The 20,141-nt window shown below is 38.9% G+C and overlaps 1 protein-coding gene and 1 non-coding gene across 13 annotated transcripts in view; one reads left to right on the top strand and one right to left on the bottom strand.

Annotated features, from left to right (window-relative positions):
• WDR33 (WD repeat domain 33) overlaps positions 1-20,141 on the top strand; it is a 107,248-nt gene that overhangs the window by 6,207 nt on the left and 80,900 nt on the right. The gene's annotated exons all lie outside the window — the stretch shown is intronic.
• On the bottom strand, positions 15,500-15,606 carry LOC132673960 (U6 spliceosomal RNA). Its single transcript, XR_009608293.1, has one exon. It is a non-coding gene; the product is annotated as a U6 spliceosomal RNA (small nuclear RNA).

Raw genomic sequence — 20,141 nt, 5'->3', positions numbered from 1 at the left:
GTGGCAAGATTTCCTTCCTTTTTTACAGCTTAACAATATTCCATTGTATGTATATACCACATTATATTTATCCATTCATCCATGGCTCATTGACTTTTTGGTTATTGTGAATACTGCTGCTGTGAGCATGGGGGTGTCCAAATATCTCTTCATGATCCTGTTTTCAATTCTTTTTAAATTTTTTTTTGTTTTAACGTTTATTTATTTTTGAGACAGAGAGAGACAGAGCATGAATGGGGGAGGGTAAGAGAGAGGGAGACACAGAATCTGAAACAGGCTCTAGGCTCTGAGCCGTCAGCACAGAGCCCAACGTGGGGGTCGAACTCATGGACCGTGAAATCATGACCTGAGCTGAAGTCGGCCGCTTAACCAACTGAGCCACCCAGGCGCCCCTCAATTCTTATGAATATATACCCAGAAGTGGGATTGCTGGATCATATGGTAGTCTATTTTTCATTAAAAAAATTTTTTTAAAACGTTTATTTATTTTTGAGAGACAGGGCATGAGCTGGAGAGGGGCAGAGATAGACACAGAATCGGAAACAGGCTCCAGGCTCTGAGCTGTCATTGCAGAGCCTGACGCGGGGCTCAGACCCATGAACTGTGAGATCATGACCTGAGCTGAAGTCAGATGCTTAACTGACTGAGCCACCCAGGCACCCCTATTTTTCATTTTTTGAGCAGCTTCCATCCCGTTTTCCATAGCGATCATACCATTTTATATTTTATATTCCTGCTAATAGTACAAAAGGGTTCCAATTTCTCCACATCCCCATCAACAATGTTTCTTTGATAGTAGCCATTCTGTTAGGTGTGAGGTGATATTTCATTGTGGTTTTAATTTGCATTTCTCTCATGATTAGTGATGTTGAGCATCTTTTCATATGCTTGTTGGCAATTTGTATATCAGCTTTGGAGAAATGTCTATTCAAATCCTTTGCCCCAATTTTAATTGGATTATTTGATTTTTTGTTGTTGAGTTGTAGGAGTTCTTTACCTCTTCTGGATACTAACCCCTTATCAGGCATGTGATTTGCGGGTATTTTCTCCCATTCTGTAGGTTGCCTTTTCTCTCTTAATAGTGTTCTTTGCTGTGCAAAAGTTGGAAAGTTTGATGTTTCCCATTTCTGTGTGTGATCCTTGTTCTTTTTCCACCTAACAATATATTCAAGAAATCATTCCATATCAATTCAGAGCTCCCCCCTTCCCCCACACCCACCCCGTGATAATGTGATTTATAATAAGAAATACATATTTGATCTTTGTCCAGTTTTTGGCACAGAGCTCCTAAAACTCTTGGAATTTCCTAGGTGATTAGAGTGATGTGTGTCTTGACATTCAAAACAAACCTCTTTGAACCACACTGTATTTATGTTAAGGAGCTGACTTTTGGAAAGCTGTGGGATAGGGGCTGGTTGCCAGGGAAACCAACCAAGTGATTAGATGGTTGGATTTTCAGTCTCACCTTCTCAACCTCAGAGAGAGAGGTTGGAGGTAGGATCAGTTGCCAGTGGCCAGTGATTTAGTGAACCATGCCTAGGTAAAGAAGCCTCCATAAAAGGCCAAAAGGATGAGGTTCAGAAAGCTTCCAATTTGGTGATTGTGTAGAGATTTGGGTAGCTTGGTGGGTCAGCGGATGTGGATGCTCTAACCCTTTTCCTACATACCTTGCCCTGTATGTCTCTTCCATCTGACTAACCAGTAATCTAGTAAGTAAAATGTTTGGGTTGTTATCACTTTCAAGTTATTACGAAAAATAGTGAATAATGTTATGAATAATAGTTATGAATAATAGCATACAAGTTTTTGTGTAGACATAATGCTTTCGGTTCTCTTGGCATTATACCTAGGAATGGAATTGCTGGTTGTTATGGTAATTCTGTATTTGTGATTTAAGGAGATTCCAAATCTGTTTTCTCAAAAGACTGTACTATTTCATATTCTTACCAGCAGTATATGAGGGTTAGAATTTCTCCATATCCTCACCACCACGTGTTATTTGCCTTCTTTTAGATTATAGCTACCCTAATGGATGTGCAGTGTTATCTCATGGCTTTGATTTGCATTTTCCTAATGACTAATAATGGTGAACATCTTTTCATGTGCTTATTGGCCATTTATATATCTTCTTTAGAGAAGTCTCTTTTCAGATACTTTGCCCATTTAAAATATTAGGTTATTTGTTTTTTATTATTACTGAATATATTGTAAATGCTGCAAGTCCCTTATCAGATACATGATTTGCAGAAATTTTCTCTCATTTTATGGATTGTCTTTTCACTTTCTTGATGGTATTATTGAAGCACAAAAGTAATTTTGATGATGTCCAATTTATTTTTTCTTCTGTTGATTGTGCTTTTGGTATTATATCTTAAGAAGGCTTTGTCTCATAGTCATGAATATATTATATATTTGCTGTATTTGATGCAGTTAGCAATTGGTCAAGCATTTGATTTACCCAACCAAGAATGTGTGTTGTCCATAGGGTAAATATGAGTAGGATTTTGACTTTTTGGTTAGAAACTTGTAAGGCTTTACTTTGTGGTTAGAAATCTTTAAGCTTTAGTTTTGGCTCTAATAAAAGCAGTTTTACATAACTGTACTTAACCTTTATTTTATAAAGGGTAAGGAAGGATATATATTTCATTGGTGAAATTTATTTATTATTTTTATTTTCTTAAAGCTTTTAAGTAATCTCTACCCCCAACATGGGCTCAAACTCAACCCTGAGATTAAGTGTTGCATGCTCTACTGACTGAGCCAGCCAGGTGCTCCATTAGTGAAATTTTTTTAACTTCATTTTTATTATTAAAAAATTTTTTTTAAGTTTATTCGGAAAGAGAGATTGTGTGTGCACATGCGAGCAGGAGAAGGGGCAGCGAGAGAGGAGAGAGAATTCTAAGCAGGCTCTGCACTGGCAGCGTGAGCCCAACACAGGGCTTAAACTCAAAAATCATGAGATCGTAACCTGAGCCAAAATCAAGAGTTGGACGCTCAACACTCTGAGCCACCCAGGTGCCCCTAATTTCACTTTTAATATTTGATTAACTCTCAGTTTACTGTGTCCTTAATAACCACTATATTTTTGAGGTCCAGACTGGGTTGGAGGGAAATACAAATTGAGATAGTGTGTGTCATAGGGTAATTAAAGACACCGTAAATGCCAAATACTGAGGAACTTGTTAGGCTTTTAGGCCAATATGGGTAAGAACTAGAAACCGAGAACTGGTCCAAAATCAAGAAACATTCAAAGCCTTGAGCATGTCAGTTTATCTTGCTGTTGACAAATTTGAAATATTCAGGACCATATCTTTAGGGATTGTTGCTTTGGGAATGATTTTGGGTATTCTGTTAAGTGCTTTTACCTTCAGTTTAGTTGTTAAGCTAGATTAAAAATGAGCTGAACGAAATTTAGGAAAATTCTTACCTATTCCCTGTGTAATCTTGAAATTATAGAATTGTTTTATTTTTGAAGGTCATCAAATCTAGACTTTTTAATTTGAAGATAAAGAAACAGGATTGAAGAGATTAAATTTGTTTGTAGTCACACGGTGGCAGAATTCAGGTCACCTGAATACCAGTTTAGTGTTCTTCATTCCACCTTTACAAAAAACCCAGAGCATTTCATAGTATAACTTGGAAGGGCTGTTTGGTTCATTGTCTCTGGGAGAGAGCTAAAATGACAAGTTACATACCTAAAAGAGTCTAAAATAGGAAAATCTTCCATCAGGATTTAAGTGGTCACATTGTTTGTGGTCCTTAAGTTGTCACAAATAGCTTTGTTCAGAATTGGTTACTGGTGAGAACTTTGGTGTATTTTTATTTTAGTAATGTGATGATTTTCAGTCTTTAAATCTGCATTTGGGAGAATATTTCTTAGTAGATTTTATACACACAGAAACACACACAGCCACCCACCCTCACATCCCAAAGGTAGCCCCGTGCCTCCCTATGTTTCATATACTCAAATTGTAGTTGGTATTATTAATAAGAGTCTTTTTCATCCACATTTTCTCTCTCTTTTTAAGTTTATTTTGAGAGAGAGAGCTGGGGAGGCACAGAGAGAGAGGGAGGGCAGGAGGGAGACAGAATCCCAAGCAGGCTCCACACCCCCAGTGCAGAGCCTGATGTGGGGGGGCTCAAACTCATGAACTGTGAGATCATGACCTGAGCCAAAATCAAGAGTTGGACGCTCAACCGACTGAGCCACCTGAGCCACCCAGGCCCCCTTCACCTACATTTTCTACCCCAGTGCTCATTTCCAGTTATATTTTTTATGTCGCTTTTGTGCCCAGAGTAGACATTTCCAGTTTTGTGTCTGGCCGTGTTCATAACACTAACACTACAGTTGGTAGCATTACTTTTATAAGTTATTTCATTTTTGTGTATTTATTCATTCATTTATGTGCTATATACATGTGTTAAGAAACAGTGAAAAGTACAAGAGGATGTGCAGTGATCTGTCTTCTTGCAACTATCTTCTTTCTTCTATGCAGTAGCTGTCTTTATCAGTTTGTTGTGAAATCTTCCAAAGTAATGTGAGGTATATGTAGCAAATTTATGCACTATAGATGTGTATGTGTTCCTTTTTCTGTTGCTTTTCACACACACATTAACATTCTATATATTGGTTTGTACTTCCTTTTTTTCACTTAACAGTTTATCTTGGAGATCCTAAATAGAATTACCTCCTTTATGGTAGTTTTTGTAATATGCACTGTATATATATTTCATGGTTTACTTTGTTTTTTTTTTCAACGTTTTTTTTTTTTATTTTATTTTTGGGACAGAGAGAGACAGAGCATGAACGGGGGAGGGGCAGAGAGAGAGGGAGACACAGAATCGGAAACAGGCTCCAGGCTCCGAGCCATCAGCCCAGAGCCTGACGCGGGGCTCGAACTCACGGACCGCGAGATCGTGACCTGGCTGAAGTCGGACGCTTAACCGACTGCGCCACCCAGGCGCCCCTCATGGTTTACTTTGACTAGTCCTCTGTTTAACAGACATAGTTGGTTTCCAGTCTTTGTTATTGCAAAAAGTGCTCTGCCTGTGTAGGGGTGAATTCATGGACATGGGATTGCTTGGTCAAAGTATGTACCCCATTAGTGTCTGAGTATAGTTGTTTCTCTCACATCAACACATGTATTATGGATTTTGCTTTTTTTTTTTAAATTTTTAATGTTTGTTTTGAGAGAGAGAGAGAGAGAGAGAGAATGAGAATGAGCGGGGGAGGGGCAGAGAGAGGGAGACATAGAATCTGAAGAAGGCTCCAGGCTCTGAGCTGTCAGCACAGAGCCCGACGCGGGGCTCGAACTCATGGAGCATGAGATCATGACCTGAGCTGAAGTCGGTCGCTTAACCAACTGAGCCACCCAGGTGCCCTGGTATTTTGCTTTTATTTTTAAATAAAGATTTTACTTGAAGTAATCTCTACACCTAATGTGGGGCTTGAATTCACAACCTTGAGATCAAGAGTCACATGTTCTACCTGCTGAACCAGCAGGCACCCCTGATTTTTGCTTTTTTGAGTGATGTTGCTTTTCAGTAAGTGATGAAGAGTCATTCTTCAGCATGAGTATTGAAGGGAATTTAAAATCACCAATTTGGGAGCTCCTGGGTGGCTCGGTTGGTTGAGCATCTGGCTCTTGGTTTCAGCTCAGGTCATGATCTCATAGTTCTTGAGTTCAAACCCACAGATAGATCCCTTGACAGCACAGAGCCTGCTTGGGATTCTCTCTCCCCCACTCTGTCTGCCCCTCCTCTGCTCACTTTCTGTTTTTCTCAAAATAAAATCAAATCACTAATTTGCCCCTTTTTGATCATTTCTGGGGTATATTTTTGCATAGTAAAATGTTATGCAGCTCATTGAATACATTATTTAAAGTAGATCTCAAGGGCCGTCCATTAGAATCTTGTTTTGTATAGGTAAAAACCATAGATTTAAAAAAAAATTTTTTTTTTTAACGTTTATTTTTGAGACAGAGAGAGACAGAGCATGAATGGGGGAGGGTCAGAGAGAGGGAGACACAGAATCTGAAACAGGCTCCAGGCTCTGAGCTGTCAGCACAGAGCCCGACGTGGGGCTCGAGCTCAAGGACCGCGAGATCATGACCTGAGCCGAAGTCGGACGCTTAACTGACTGAGCCACCCAGGCGCCCCAAAACCATAGATTTAAAAAAAATTTGTGAAGACTAAAAAATTTAGTGAGAGATTTTGGTAAAAAGATATGTACATCTTCCTTGATTATTATAATTGAGTAAATTCTTTTCTTGTCTCTTATTCCTCCTTTAAAATTGCATAGGATAATTTATCTTTCTAAAATTCAAATTTTATCATTCACATTTCTTGGATGACTCATCATTGTTCACAATAGTAGTTTTATACTTTTTTTTTTTTAATTTTTTTTTTTAACGTTTATTTATTTTTGAGACAGAGAGAGACAGAGCATGAATGGGGGAGGGTCAGAGAGAGGGAGACACAGAATCTGAAACAGGCTCCAGGCTCTGAGCTGTCAGCACAGAGCCTGACGCGGGGCTCGAACTCACGGACCGTGAGATCATGACCTGAGCCGAAGTCGGACACTTAACTGACTGAGCCACCCAGGTGCCCCTATACTTTTTTGAACCCCGTGAGGTGTCTGATGAAAGTTGTTTACTCTTTTCCCAGACAAATATGTAAATATTCATATTAGAATTCTTGCAGCTGTGAGGTGAGGGGGTCACTGAACTCCTTTTGCCCATTTATGTATCCATAGACCCCAGTTAAGGCTTCCTGCATTATTTGATAGATTTAGCATGTCTTCAGCATGTGTAGGTTGACATAACAGGAATTTCAGAATTCAGCTCCAATATATGAACTTCCTCTGCTGCTCACTCTTAACACCTACCCTGTCCATGAACCACTTTTAAAAACTTAAGTGCACCTAAAACCAATCCAGTGTTATATGTCAATTTTGTCTCCATTAGAACAGAGTCCTTTTATTCTTTTTGCTATTTCACTCTGCCTGTTGTCCAGTTGGTATATTCCTTTTTTTAATCACTGCATAATTTTTAAAATTTTTATTAAGAGAGAGCATGAGTTGGAGAGAGGAGCGGAGGGAGAGAGAGAGAGAATCTTTTTTTAAAAAAATTTTTTAATGTTTATTCATTTTTTGAGAGAGACAGAGAGAGAGACAGAGCGCAAGTGGGGGAGGGGCTGAGCTGTCAGCACAGAGCCTGATGCGGGGCTCGAACCCATGAACCTCGAGATTGTGACCTGAACCAAAGTTGACTGCTTAACCGACTGTGCCACCCAGGTGCCCTGAGAGAGAAGAGAGAGCGAGAGCAAGAACGAGAGAGAGAGAAAGAGAAAGAAAAAGAAAATCTTAAGTGGGCTCCACACTGGGTGCAGAGTGTGACCTGAGCATGACCATGGGATCATGACCTGTGCTGAAAACAATAGTTCAACCAACTGAGCCACCCAGGTGCCCCTATCACTGACTGCATAAATGAATTCACTTGAAACTTGTTTTACATCTGTGCTTCCGCGCTCATTAATTCTTGTTTCTTCCCATAGTATTCCCTCTCATAGCATTTAAAAATTAATCCTTTATACACATTTATTAAAGCCACTAGTTCATTACATAGTTATTGAATACCTGCTAGGTTCCATGTCTAGCTTTGTTTGTTTGTTTGTTTGTTTGTTTTGGTTAAAACATGCTTAGTGTAGAATTGACAATTTAACTTCATTCTTTTCTCCCAGTGGTAGTTAACCTTTTTAAATATACACTTGTGGGACATTAAATACATTAACAATATTGTACAACCATCTGTTTCCAGAACCCTTTCAACTTCCCTAACTGAAACTCTGTACGCATTAAAAACTAACTTCCCATTCTTCCCTCCCTTAGTCCGTGACAACCACCAATCTACTTTATCTCTTTGAATCTGACTACTCTAGAAACCTCATATAAGAGACATTATACTATATCCTTTTGTGGCTAGCTTATTTCACTTAGCATAATGCCATTGGTGAATTCTACCAAACATTTCAGAAAGAAATTATACCAATTCTCTATAGTCTCTTTCAGAAAATAGAAGGAATACTTCCAGAAAATAGGGAATACTTCCTAATTCATCCTATGATGCCAGCATTACCCTAATACCAAAACCACATAAAGACCATACAGGAGGAAAACTACAGATCAGTATCTCTCATGAACATAAAAGCAGAAATCCTCAACAGAATATTAGCAAATTGAATGAATCTTACGGTAAATAAAAAGAATTACACACATTATGACCAAGTGGGATTTATTTCAGGTATGCAAGCCTGGTTTAGCATCCAAAAATGAAATGATGTACTTTATCACATCATATGATTATATGAAGAAAATTAATATTATATTAATAGATTAATAAATCATGCTTTATATTAATACATGCAAAAAAGCGTTTGACAGAATTCAGTATCTATTCATGATAAAAATGTTCAGCAAACCAAACATAGAGGGGGGTCTCTCCCAAGTTGATATGGCACATCTCTAAAACCCCCATGGCTAACATCATACTTTAATAGTGTGAGAAATTAAAGGCTAAGATCTGGAACAAGGCAAAGATGTCCCTGCTCCCCACTCCTTTTCAGCATTGTCTTGGAAGTCCTAGAGAATGCAGTAAAACAAGAAAAGGAAATAAAAGGTATACAGATTGGTAAGGAAGAATTAAAATGGTCTTTGTTCGGGGCACCTGGCTCAGTTGGTTGAGTGTCTGACTCTGAATTTTGACTGAGGCCATGATCTCACAGTTTGTGGATTCGAGCCGTAGGTTGGGCTCCGTGCTGACATTGCAGAGCCTGCTTGGGATTCTGTCTCTCTCCCTGCCCCATGCATCCATATGCCTCGTGCGTGCTCCCCCCCGCCCCCAAAATAAATAAAGTTAAAAAAAAATAAACTAAGCTCTTTGAAAAAATAAAATTGTCTTTGTTCACAGATGTGATTGTCTGTGTAGAAAATTTCAAGAGTTGGGGCGCCCGGGTGGCTCAGTCGGTTAAGCGTCCGACTTCAGCTCAGGTCATGATCTTGCGGTCCATGAGTTCGAGCCCCGCGTCGGGCTCTGGGCTGATGGCTCGGAGCCTGGAGCCTGCTTCTGATTCTGTGTCTCCCTCTCTCTCTGCCCCTGCCCCATTCATGCTCTGTCTCTCTGTGTCTCAAAAATAAATAAAACGTTAAAAAAAAAATTAAAAAAAAAAAGAAAATTTCAAGAGTTAACAAAGTATCTTTTGTAACTAATAAGTGATTATAGCGAGGTTTCAAAATACAAGATAAATATACAGAAGCCAATTGCTTTCTTATATACCAGCAACGAACAGTTGGAATCTGGAAATAAAGCAGTGCCATCTATATTAGCACCCCCCCCCCAAATCCCTTAGATATTAATCTTAAAAAAATGTGCAAAATCTGCATGAGGAAAGCTGTAAACTCTTTGAAAGAAATCAAATAATACTTAAATGGAAAAATATTCCATATTGCATGGATAGGAAGATTCAATATTGTTCAAGCTGTCAGTTCTTTTGAATTTGATCTGTAGATTCAGTGTGATCCAATTCAAAATCCCAGCAAGCTATTTTATGGATACATCGATAAACAAAGCTCCTTTTATTCAGGTAAGTATCATCAATGGCTACTAAATGGTTGATTATTAGAGAACAGAATATTCACACATTTCTAAGGTATTACCTGAGGTACTAAACATTTTAGATATGCAGAAAAGTTGAAAGTAGTTAATACCATAGACTTGCCTTCTAGATTCAACATTTATTACAATTTTGGTGTAGTTTATTTTTCTATTAGTTTGGTAGGCAGCCATAACACAACTGGGTTGCTTAAACAATAGTCACTTATTGGGGTGCCTGGGTGGCTTGGTCGGTTGGGCGTCTGACTTTGGCTCAGGTCATGATCTCACGGTCCGTGGGTTCGAGCCCCGCGTCGGACTCTGTGCTGACAGCTCAGAGCCTGGAGCCTGTTTTGGATTCTGTGTCTCCCTCTCTCTCTGCCCCTCCCCTGTTCATGCTCTGTCTTTCTCTGTCTCAAAAATAAATAAACGTTAAAAAAAAAAACAATAGTCACTTTTATTTTACAGTTCTAAACATTTATTTGTTTTTTATTTTATTTTTTAAGTTTATTTACTTAGATATCACAAGCAGGGGAGGGTCAGAGAGAAGGAGAGAGAATTCCAAGCAGGCTCCACACCAACAGTGCAGAGCCTGATGTGGGGCTTGAACCCATGAACCATGATATGACCTGACCTGAGATGAAGAGTCAGACGCCCATCAAACTGTGCCACCCAAGTGCCCCTCTAAACATTTTTGTTTGTTTGTTTTCTATTTATTTATTTATTTTTTAAAACTTACATCCAAATTAGCATATAGTGCAACAATGATTTCAGGAATAGATTCCTTAGTGCCACTACCCATTTAGCCTATCCCCCCTCCCACTAAACATTTTTTTTAATTTTTTAAATATGAAATTTATTGTCAAATTGGTTTCCATACAACACCCAGTGCTCATCCCAAAAGGTGCCCTCCTCAATACGCATCACCCACTCTCCCCTCCCTCTCACCCCCCATTAACCCTCAGTTCTCAGTTTTTTTTTTTTCTTTTTTTAATGTTTATTTATTTTTGAGACAGAGAGAGACAGAGCATGAACGGGGGAGGGTCAGAGAGAGGGAGACACAGAATCTGAAACAGGCTCCAGGCTCTGAGCTGTCAGCACAGAGCCCGATGTGGGGCTCGAACTCACGGACCGCGAGATCATGACCTGAGCCGAAGTCGGCCGCTTAACCGACTGAGCCACCCAGGTGCCCCTATTCTCAGTTTTTAAGAGTCTCTTATGCTTTGGCTCTCTCCCTCTCTAACCTCTTTTTTTTTTTTTATTTTTTTTTTTATTTTTCTTCCCCTCCCCCATGGACTTCTGTTAAGTTTCTCAGGATCCACATAAGAGTGAAAACATATGGTATCTCTCTTTCTCTGTATGACTTATTTCACTTAGCATAACACTCTTCAGTTCCATCCATGTTGCTGCAAAAGGCCGTATTTCATTCTTTCTCATTGCCACGTAGTATTCCATTGTGTATATAAACCACAATTTCTTTATCCATTCATCAGTTGATGGACATTTAGGCTCTTTCCATAATTTGGCTATTGTTGAGAGTGCTGCTATAAACATTGGGGTATAAGTGCCCCTATGCATCAGCACTCCTGTATTCCTTGAGTAAATTCCTAGCAGTGCTATTGCTAGGTCATAGGATAGGTCTATTTATAATTTTTTGAGGAACCTTCACGCTGTTTTCCAGAGCGGCTGCACCAGTTTGCATTCCCACCAACAGTGCAAGAGGGTTCCCGTTTCTCCACATCCTCTCCAGCATCTATAGTCTCTTGATTTGTTCATTTTGGCCACTCTGACCGGTGTGAGGTGATATCTGAGTGTGGTTTTGATTTGTATTTCCTTGATGGGGAGTGACATTGAGCATCTTTTCATGTGCCTGTTAGCCATCTGGATGTCTTCTTTAGAGAAGTGTCTATTCATGTTTTCTGCCCATTTCTTCACTGGATTATTTATTTTTTGGGTGTGGAGTTTGGTGAGTTCTTTATAGATTTTGGATACTAGCCCTTTGTCTGATATGTCATTTGCAAATATCTTTTCCCATTCCGTTGGTTGCCTTTTAGTTTTGTTGTTTCCTTTGCTGTGCAGAAGCTTTTTATCTTCATGAGGTCCCAATAGTTCATTTTTGCTTTTAATTCCCTTGCCTTTGGGGATGTGTCAAGTAAGAAATTGCTGCAGCTGAGGTCGAAGAGGTTTTTTTGAGGAGAGAATGTGAGTGTGGGAGGGGCATAGAGAGAGGGAGACAGACGATCTGAAGCGGGCTGTGCACTGACAGTAGAGAGCCTGATGGGGGCTTGAACTCATAAGCCGTGAGATCTACCTAAGCCGAAGTTGGATGCTTAACGGACTGAGCCATCCAGGCGCCCCTATTGTCTTACATTTCTGAAGACTAGGTGTCTGGGATCAAGTATCAGTGGGGCCTTGTTCCCTCTGAAGATGTTAGGGAAGGATCTGTTCCAGGCTTCTCTCCTAGTTTCTGGTAGTTCTTTAGCTTGTGCTGGCATAACTCCAATCTTTATGTGTGTCCAAATCCCCATGCCCCCTTTTTTTTTTTCAAACAAAAGGCATTTATTCTCTCACAGTTCTGGAGGCTAGAAGTCCAGAATTTCCCCTTTTTATCAGGACACCAATCACGTTGAATTACAGGCTCATCCTACTCCATATGACTTCATACTAACTAATGACATCTGCAATGACCCTAGTACCCAGTAAGGTACTAAGGGTTAGAGCTTCAACTTAAGGATGTTGAGGGGGAATGTAATTTAATCCATAACATTCTGTCTCTACTTACATACATACGTACATACATGTTTTTGAACCATTTGAGAGTAATTGCAGACATGACACATATTGCTTCAGCATACAGTAGTAACATGCAGTATCGTATCTAAGAAAATTAGTCATAGTTCCCTATTATTATGTAATATCTGTTCTACATTCAGCTGGTCTTTGATAGCTGTTTTTCTCAAACACCAGGACCTAATCAAGGTTTATATGTTCGATTTGGTTGGCTCCTAAATCTTGTTTATTTAAAAAAATTTTTTTGATGTTTGTTTATTTTTGAGAGACACAGAGTGAGAGTGGGGGAGGGGTAGAGAGAGAGACACACACATACACAGAATCTGAAGCAGGCTCCAGGCCCTGTATGTCTTGTTTATTTAGAGCAGTCGTCCTTTTTATTTTTATTTTTATTTTATTTTATTTATTTATTAAAAAAATTTTTTTTTAATGTTTATTTCTGAGACAGAGACAGAGCATGAGTGGGGGAGGGGCAGAGAGAGAGGGAGACACAGAATCAGAAGCAGGCTCCAGGCTCTGAGCCCCAGTGCAGGGCTTGAACTCATGAACTGTGAGATCATGACCTGAGCCAAAGTCGGTCGCTCAATCGACTGAGCCACCCAGGCGCCCCTTTATTTTATTTATTTTAAAATTAATTTTTTTTTTCAACGTTTTTTATTTATTTTTGGGACAGAGAGAGACAGAGCATGAACGGGGGAGGGGCAGAGAGAGAGGGAGACACAGAATCGGAAACAGGCTCCAGGCTCTGAGCCATCAGCCCAGAGCCCGACGCGGGGCTCGAACTCACGGACCGCGAGATCGTGACCTGGCTGAAGTCGGACGCTTAACCGACTGCGCCACCCAGGCGCCCCTATTTTATTTATTTTAAAGTTTATTTATTTTGAGAGGGGGAGAGAGAGTGAGCACCAGGGAGGGGCGCAGAGAGAGGAAGAGAGAATCCCAAGCAGGCTCTACACTGTCAGGGCAGAGCCTGATGCAGGGTTTGAACTTATGAACAGTGAGATCATGACCTGAGCCAAAGTCCAGAGTCGGATGCTTAACGGACTGAGCCACCCAGACGCACCCATCCAAGAGTATTAATACAGAAGGCTGTATTAATATACGTGAGTATATATACAGAAGGCTCTTGATGGATAGTTAAGAGGGCTGTTTACATTAGTTGTCTCTGTTATAGTTATTCTGGCAAATGGACTTTATCTTTTTGTGTATCTCAGGGATTGTGTCACCACCTCAAAATATTTATTTTATATGTGCAACACATATTCTGTATTTTAAGTTTTGACTATCTGGAACATACCCTTTCAATCTGGTGAAAATTCTCTTAGCTCATTCTCTGTAATATAGAAATACAACAATTAATGTTGTTCTCTGTGCAGATACTTTGCAGGTTCTCTACTGCATAGTTACTGTTTTTTCATTTGTAATTAGTAAGTATCTTGGAGTAGATACTTTCGAATTATGTAAAATATACTGTTCTCAAACTTCTGCCTATGAATTTTCTTAATCCATTGGTGGATCCTGTCTGCAGCAAAGTATTATTGGGTGTTCCAATGGTGATTTTCTGTTAGTATATATATATATTTTTTTTTAAATTTTTTCTTTTTAACGTTTATTTATTTTTGAGACAGAGAGAGACAGAACATGAACGGGGGAGGGTCAGAGAGAGAGAGGGAGACACAGAATCTGAAACAGGCTCCAGGCTCCGAGCTGTCAGCACAGAGCCCGACGCGGGGCTTGAACTCACGAACCGCTAGATCATGACCTGAGCCGAAGTTGGACGCTTAACTGACTGAGCCACCCAGGTGCCCCTGTTAGTATATATTTTAACATATATATATATATATATATATATATATATATGACAATTTTCATATGTGCCAGGCTGTATGCAAGGCATTGGAAATACAGAGATTAAAAACATTCAGTCTGGGGTACTTGGGTGGCTCAGTCAGTCAAGCTTCCGACTTCAGCTCAGGTCACATTACAGCTTGTGAGTTCGAGCCCCGTATCAGGCTCTGTGCTGATAGCTCCGCACCTGGAGCCTGCTTTGAATTCTTTGTTCCCCCCGCCCCCGCTCATTCCGTGTGTGTGTGTGTGTGTGTGTGTGTGTGTGTGTGTGTGTGTGTGTCTCAAAAAGAAATAAACATTAAAAAAAAAAAAAAAGAAACATTCAGTCCTTGGGACGCTTGGATGGCTCAGTTGATTAAGTCTGACTTTTGGTTTCAGCTCAGGTCATGATCTCTCAGGTTTGTGAGATCAAGCCCTGCATTGGGCTTTGTTGGCAGTGCAGAGTCTGCTTGGAATTTCTCTCACCTCTTTCTCTGCCCCTCCCCCATGCTCTCTTTCAAAGTAAATAAATAAACTTAAAAAAAAAAAACAAAACTTAAAACCCCATGCCGTCCTTGCTTACAAGGAATTTGAAGTTTAGGTAGAAAGATAATGTGTGTGTGTGTGTGTGTGTGTGTGTGTGTGTGTGTGTGTGTGTGTTTACCAGTGTGATGTATGCTTTCTAGGATTATGCATTGTATATTTTGGGAGTTCAAAGACTGCTGAATAAATTGAGCATAATAGGTAAGAATAAATTAACAAAAAATTGAGAGCATCAGTATAGGAATATATTAACTAACAGTGGTTTGGTTGTAGTTAACAGTGGTTGTGGGAGTATTTGGCAAAGTTAGAGATATTAGAGAAGCATTTTTATTTTTTTGAAGAGTTTTGTTGTTGTTCACTTGAGAGAGAACATGGTCAGGGGAGAGGGAGTGAGTCCCAAGCAGGCTCTGTACTATGCAGGGTTGGACCCCACAAACTGTGAGATCATGACCCAAGGTGAAATCAAGAGTTGGGCACCCAAATGACTGAGCCACCCAGGTGCCCCCAGAAGAGCATTTTAAAAAGAAAACACCATTCCTACCTTCTTGTAAAAGTAATCCACATCTGTTGTGGACAGCTTAGAAAAACTGAAGGTATAAAGAAGACAGCAAAATTTTACCGTAACTCCCATGCTTTGTTGCCTTTCTTATGTGTTCCTTCCCATTTTTCTGCCTCCCCCCCCCCCCCTTTTTTTAAATATGGAACGTTTCACGGATTTGTGTGTCATTCTTGTGCAGGGACCATGCTAATCTTCTCTGTATTGTTCCAGTTTTAGAATATGTGCTGCTGAAGTGAGCACCTATTTTTTGGCTTTTGTGCAAAAGTGTATGGTTCTTTTAAAGTAATTGTAATTATTCACAATCTGATTTTTCCACTTAACATTAGATCATGTGCAATTTGTTTAAAATATTTCGAGATTTTAAATGGTTATATAAAATTTCGTGTTACAGATAGGTTGAAGTAATAGTCTTTTTTTTCCTCTCTGCTGCTTATGCCTGTGAACTTGACTGAAAGATTTTTTTGCAAGACAAAATTTTTTGTAAGACATTTTTTGTTTGCCTCTGTTCATCTCTATTAAATCATAGAATGGTTTTCTGAAATTTGTAAATATACAAAGGTACTTTTGGAAATCACAGCCAGTTGTAACCTGGTTTAAAAATAGCAAAAGTTTTCTTGAATATCAAATACAGGATTATAATTCATAATCATTCTGTGCTTTACAAATTTTAAGTATTGAGTGATATTAGTGGTCCTTAATTTTATTCCTTCATTTTAGAAATCAAAATATTGGGGTGCCTGGGTGGTTCAGTCAGTTGAATGTCTGACTCTTGATTTCAGCTCAGGTCTTGATCTTGCAGTTTGTGAGATTGAGCCCTGCATCGGGCTCTGCATTGACAGTGCTGAGCCTGCTTAGGATTTTCTCCTCTCTCTGTTTGCCCCCCTTCCTCCAAAAAAAAACTTTATTAAAAAAATGTTTTTTTAATGTTTTTATTTTTGAGAGAGAATGCGAGCCGGGGGAAGGGCAGAGAGAGACGGAGATACAGAATCAGAAGCAGACTCCAGGTTCTGAGCTTTCAGCACAGAGCCCGACGTGGGGCTCGAACCAATAAGCTGTGAGATGACCTGAGCCAAAGTCGGATGCCCAACTGACTGAGCCACCCAGGAGCCACCCAAAAAAACTTTAAAAAAGAAATCACAGTGTCAAAAAGTTCTCCAGCATTGGCAGGGAAGTTATCAGAGCCTCAAATAGAGTCTTAGTTAGCTTTCCTAGTTCCTTATACTTTTTATTCAAATGCTTTGTACTCCTCTCCCCCCAAGGCTTAGGTGTTCTGTGGAGGAGTTGTGAATAGTATTAGAGTGGTACAATTTTCTTGTGTATCTTGAACTTGCTTCTAAGACTGACTTGAGGAAGGGGCTCTTATAGTTGGAAGAGATTAAAAAGAGAATGAGAACATTCTTGCACTGTCTTTCCCATCCAATTCTATTATTTTTTCCCTGTTAATAGTAAGTATTCCCAGCTCTAGTTGATTCCTGTTATTCATGGCAATAATATTTTGTGATATTGTTATGACACTGAATTAGCAAATACTAAATGGTTGTTCCTAGGGGAAATACAGGGTTAGATTCTTGTGAGCCTTGGATGACATTTGCATAAGACCAGCTGAAACATAATCTTATGTGTGCTTCTGTATAAAAATACCAGGGGCACCTGGGTGGGTCAGTCACTTAAGCACCTGACTTTGGCTCAGGTCATGATCTCACAGCTTGTGAGCTCGAGCCCCGCATTGGGCTCTGTGCTGACAGCTCAGAGCCTGGAGCCTGCTTCAGATTTTCTGTCTCCCTCTCTCTCTGCCCCTCACCCACTCGCACTGTGTCTTTCCCTCTCTCTCAAAGATAAATATTTTAAAAAATTTTAAAAATACTTTTAAAAAATCCAGCAATGAGATTTTTTAAAGGTAAACCATCCAAGCAGTTTTTATTCATTGATACTCATAAATACATACAGCTTCATTAGAGATTTCAGTTTTCCTCTTCAGTTTGAATGTGGATTATTAGGAGAGCCTTTTGCATGTCACGGTACAGGAAACAGAGATCACCCCTGCACTGCTACTTACGTTTACCTGTTAGAAGTAAAAATTAGTTGAGATGATTGTATATATTTTCTCTCTTCCTTTGAATGTCCACCAGTGTCACAAGAGTGACAGACCTGAAATTATAATCACCAAACAAACCCAAGGTAATTGTTGTCCACTTCCATTGGCAAATACAGCATAGAGGACATTGTCTGTGAATTGAGATCTTATTAAAGAAGAGATGGTGGAGGCTCATTTCCTTTACTAAGCATTGAGACATTTAAGTAAATCATATTCTTAGTGGAACATTTAGGAAGTTGTTAAAAACATTTACAAAGAGTTTTGTAATGTGGAAAACTCTTAAATTGTAATTGTTAATGTGAAAAAAGAATAAAAATGTACATAATCCACAATTGTACACATGATTAATGGCAAATGGTGGTATGTTTATTTTCTACTTTATTTTCTCCTCTTTTGTTTTAAATGTTTATTTATTTTTGAGAGGGGGGGAAGGGCAGAGAGAGAGGGAGGCAGGAGATCCAAAGTGGGCTTTGTGCTGACAGCAGAGAGCTAGATGTGGGGTTCAAACCCACAAACTGTGAGATCATGACCTGAGCTGACATCAGATGCTTAACTGACTAAGCCATCCAGATGCCCCTATTTTCTCCTCTTTTATCAGATAATCTGTTATTACCATGTGTTGTTTTCACAGTGGACCAAGGCTTAAAAATATGCAAATTATGTAATAGACAATACGGATTTGACTCAGCATATATAATGGGATCATCAGTGTCCATAATAATGTGATATTGAGATGGAACAGGATCTTCAAGTGACTTCTAATAGTCGTTAGAGAGGGATTAATTTGTTCATTTAGGTTTTTTATGAGCTCTGAAAGATGCAGACTTCTAAAAACCTCCGTGTTCATCATCAGCAGTAATAAAGAGATTTTCTTAACCATATAGCAGTAAGAAAAGAAAACTAGCAATAATTACCTAATATTAATTAATATGTATTCTGTTTATCTAATGTGGCAGATAAATTCTATTTACCTAACTTTATTTACCCAGGTTACCTAATTGAACTATATATAAATTCAATAAATTATTTTGTATAACTTTTTTTGCACTATATTTTTAAAATTCTGGTATACTTGACATATAACATTATATTAGTTTCATGTGTACAAATAATTCAGTATTTGCATATGTTGAAAAATGATCACCACAAATTTAGTAATAGCCATCACCTCACATAGTTACAAATTTTTTTTTCTTGTGATGAGAACTTTTAAGATCTGTCTTAGCAGCTTTCACATATGCAATACAGTATTGTTAATGAGTGTCCATTAACAAGTGTCCGTTACATCCCCATGACATATTTATTTTATAACTAGAAGTGGTGTACCTTTTGATCCCCTTCACCCATGTCTCCCACCTTCATCCCCTGCCTCTGGTCACCACCAGTCTGTTAATCTGTTTTCTTAAATGTATGAACTTGGCCTTTGTTTGTTTGTTTTGTTTTTAGATTCCACATGTAAGTTTCACCTATACAGTATTTGTCTTTTTCTGACTTATTTTACTTAGCATAGTTTCCTCAAGGTCCATCCATGTTGTTGAAACTGGCAATTCTTTTTTATGTTGAAACTCCATTCTTTTTTATGGCCAAATATTGTATTGCATACACACACACACACACAGATTTTCTTTATCCTTTCATCTGTTGATGGACACTTAGGTTGTAAACATGGGGTGCATATATCTTATTAAATTAGTAGTTTTATTTTCTGTGGATAATTACCCAGAAGTAGAATTCCTTGATCCTGGGGTAGTTCTGTTTTTAATATTTTGAGGAACCTTTATCCTGTTTTCCGTAGTAGCTATACCAATTTACATTCCCACCAGCAATGTACAAGGTATCCCTTTTCTCCACATCCTCACTGACACTTGTTTAACATTTTCTTTTTTTAAATCAGGGTTCCATCAAGGTTAGTTACATTAAAAAAAATTTTTTTTTAATGTTTATTTATTTTTGAAAGAGCGTGTGTGCGAGTGGGGAAGGGACAGAGAGGGAGGGAGGCACAGAATCCGAAACAGGCTCCAGGCTCTGAGCTGTCAGCAGAGAGCCTGATATGGGGCTCGAACCCATGAACCTCGAGATCATGACCTGAGCTGAAGTCAGGTGCTTAACTGACTGAACCACCTAGGCGCCCCCAAGGTTAGTTTATCTAAACAGATAAACAGTCACATAATCTGGAATAAGTCTTCCTTTTCTCTTCCAGTATTGTGTAAGCACATGTGAAAGGACAGTTTTTTTGACAGTCATATTTTCCATTTAAAATTAATTTTGGTTAAAAGTATTAAAAATGGTATTCCAAATAAAATAGTTGTTAGACTTGTGCCTTATTTGTCTGTGTGTTTGAAATAATGTACTAGTGAAACTGTCAGTTCTCCAGAAATAACTGTATTGAACTGAATTCTCCATTTGGAGAGACCTATCACATAGATGTCAAGCATGTAAGCATGTTTTTCAGTCTTACAGAGCTTCCAGCTAAAAACTATCCCAAGTTTTTGGTTGAAAACTTAATCCCAAATAGAATATGCAATTAAACTTGTATTTTTGTCATTTATAAATGGATACTATCTACTCATTAAAGGAGATCAAATAGGACCCTTACTGCTTTAGAATGATAATACATAATACTATATACTGAAATGGAAAAATATGTTCTTGTGGACGGAGAGAGGGTACAAGTGAGCAA

Source organism: Panthera onca, chromosome C1, assembly GCF_046562875.1.
Source record: "Panthera onca isolate mPanOnc1 chromosome C1, mPanOnc1 haplotype 2, whole genome shotgun sequence".
Lineage (NCBI taxonomy): Eukaryota > Metazoa > Chordata > Mammalia > Carnivora > Felidae > Panthera > Panthera onca.
The sequence above is the reverse complement of the archived record's forward strand: the minus strand, read 5'-3'. Positions and strand labels throughout refer to the sequence as shown.